Raw genomic sequence first — 3139 nt, 5'->3', positions numbered from 1 at the left:
GTTACACCATCTACATTACATTCGAAAATTGTTCGCCCAACACATTCAAATTAGGTGCCAATTGTCATGAACTTAAGTAAAACTATGCTGGAAGACTTATGGATACCTTTCTATCTGTTAATATTGTTGTCAAAAACCGGCTCCTCGCGTATTTATCTTCCTTTGCTAAGAACTTGACAGCCAAAACATCGCTCTCGTCACAGACAACGAAGTCCAATGCAGCCATTCACGAGGAATAGGGCTGGAACTGAGCGAGCTCCTCCTTACATGTAGTGTTTTCCACCTCTTTCGTATTGCGCCTAGCTCCTTCATCTCCTTCACTCCGCCCCCATAGTAGCACCCGGAGAAAGCTAGCATATCAGGTTCAAATATCAAATGCAAGGCAACATAATGGTTGGTTTTCATCTTCAATTGCCATCCACAGATAGCCACGCATTCTTAACTTCTAACTCACGAATTTCACAACCTGCACAACCAAAAAATAATAATCCAGATTTCAATTTGTCTGTAAGCATCAAACTATGTACAAATATAAGCAATCATCATTCTCAATCCTCTTTAGAGGCTTAAAAAAATTCATACTAAGAACCACTCTACAGGTTTAAACCATGAAAATCCAACAGCAATGAGAATCAATCATAAAAAGCTTCCAACTCTATTATGCAAAAGCTAAGTTAGCTAACTAATAAATGAAATAACGACCAAGTAACTCAATCCCACATAAAACCAACGATCATAATCCTTCTGTTTCCCAAGTGCTGCCAGAGAAAAACAACACTATTTTGATATCTCTACATTAAAGTCAAAGCTCTTATGAGCGATTGAATACACTTCACATACAACAAATAGACGAATTATAAGAAGCAGTATATCCGCATGAACAATAACAACAAAGCACGCAAGTTAACAGAGTAGATAAGCAAGAAATGAGAAATGCAGCTCACAATAAGAAGAAATTAGGGAAAGCTCATCGGTTCGCCTCCAGCAGGACTGCACCCAAAAATCTGATATGGAAATCGACTTCAAATCCCGGCAAACCTTGGGCAGCCACTCCTTGGCGAAATTGATCTTCGCTGAGGAACAAATCATCGTCCTCATCCTCAACGTCGTCGTACGCCACGAGGCGCAGCGGCTTCTCGACGCCGACGAAGACGCGCTCGACAATGTGCAACTCGGATATCAATCTGTAGAAAACTTGCTTGAAAGGCGTGATGGAGGACCGGGTGAAAGGGGATCGAGACTTGGCGTAGCGGAGGTGGGAGCAGTAGAGGTGGACGGACCGGATCTCCGGCGCGACGGAGTTGAGTGCACGGGAAGCGACGCGGCAGCGGGCGACGTCGGCGGAGTCGGAAAGGCGGCCGAGGATCTCGAGGAGAAGAGGCGGGGGAGATCTTCCATGGAAATTGAAGAAATTTGGATGAGATCAAATTAGGGCATTAAGGTTAAACTAAAATCTGGAATTTGTTATTATATTGGAATTCAAACTAAAATCTGAAATCTGAATTTCACCATAAAATAAAAAGAGGCACCAATCGCATTTAGCGCCGCGCCGGAGGAGGAGAATCTGAGCAGTGCCGCGCCGGGGTGGACGGAGGCGGATGGGCGCAGGGGTGGAGGGACTACGGAGGTTGTCGTCTCTGGCAGGGAGGCGTCGCGCCAGGGTGGAGAGAGGAGCGAGGCGGTGCCGCGCGGCCGCGCCGGAGTGGAGAGAGGTGGTCGCCGAGTGAGGGAGGCTAGGGTTATGCGGCGGCAGAGCTGGGTGGAGGAGATAGTGCGCCGCTTTTCAATTTTGTGTTCAACTTTATGTTTTTTTTTGTGTATTTAGGTTCCGGGAAATTAATATAAAATATATTCATTGTCTATCATGACTATAGACAACGGTTTTTGGAGAACCGTTGTCTATTTAGGGCGGTCATAGACAACGTGTCTGAAAACCGTTGTCTATTCAGACACGTTGTCTATGACCGCCCTAAATAGACAACGGTTCTCCAAAAACCGTTGTCTATAGTCATGATAGACAACGGTTTTCAGATTGGTTGTCTATGACCGCCATAAATAGACAACGGTTTTTGGAAAACCGTTGTCTATAGTCATATTAGACAACAGGTTTTGAAGCTTGTTGTCTATATTGTGTTGTCTATGAGTTGAATTCTTGTAGTGTCTGCCTGGAAAGCACAACGTTGATCTTAGCTTGGGCTTCCACTTCTTTATCAAAGAGATCCTCCGTGTAACCATCCCTGGCAATCTGATCTTGAATCTCCAAAAGCTCTTGTTGAGTATTCATGATACAAGAATCAACATTTCCAAAAACATCCTGATTCCACACGCGAAGAACCTGCCGAAGACGCTTTAATTTATGCATAACTTTAAAAATCGGGCAGGCAATCTCGGTATCCATCTGCCAGGACCCTTCCACCGTATGGAGAAAATCCGGATGTAAGGTCCACATGTTAAGGAACTTAAAGAAACGATGGCGAGGAGGAGCATCCACCATGCAATGGATAACAAGCGGAGAATGATCCGAGGAAATACGTGGAAGAGCTTGAACAAAAACCGAGCTCCAGAGATTTGCAAAAGAGTCAGAATAAATCGCTCTATCCAGACGAGACTCCACGTGGGTAGGCATAAATCTACGACCAGACCACGTGTAATGCAGACCAACCGTCGGCGCCTCAATGAAACCGGTGGCTTCAATGAAATCACAGAACTCCGCACAAGCAGTAGAGTTAAGCATACAGTCACTACTTCTTTCATGGGCGCCTTTCACCGCATTAAAATCGCCAATAAAGACAACATTACCATCAATATGATCCAGAAGATCCAACCACAAACGCCGTCTACCAGCATACGTGTTAACGCCATGCACCACCGCGATTTTAAAATTCCACGTCGACCATCTGCAGTTCATGATAACCACCTGCTCCGAGGAGAAAATCACATCATGAGTAACAGAAGGATGAGAAAAAACCCAAATATTCGAACTCATGTTGTCTCTTGAATTTTGAAAACAAGGAATAAGATTCAGAGAACGCCAAAATCTAGAATAAGTCTTCTTGAGATTCGTCTTAGGCTCAATAATCCCAACAATAACAGGGGAGAAGGAGTCGCAATGCTCCTTTAAAACTCGTTTGGACTCGTC

General features: G+C 44.5%; 1 pseudogene; it reads right to left on the bottom strand.

The window, feature by feature from the left end:
* LOC131008413 (F-box/LRR-repeat protein At4g29420-like) lies at positions 1–1417 on the bottom strand (annotated as a pseudogene).
* Between the last annotated feature and the right edge of the window lie 1722 nt (positions 1418–3139).

Source organism: Salvia miltiorrhiza, chromosome 2 (genome assembly GCF_028751815.1).
Source record: "Salvia miltiorrhiza cultivar Shanhuang (shh) chromosome 2, IMPLAD_Smil_shh, whole genome shotgun sequence".
Lineage (NCBI taxonomy): Eukaryota > Viridiplantae > Streptophyta > Magnoliopsida > Lamiales > Lamiaceae > Salvia > Salvia miltiorrhiza.
This window is presented reverse-complemented; position numbering and strand designations above follow the sequence as displayed.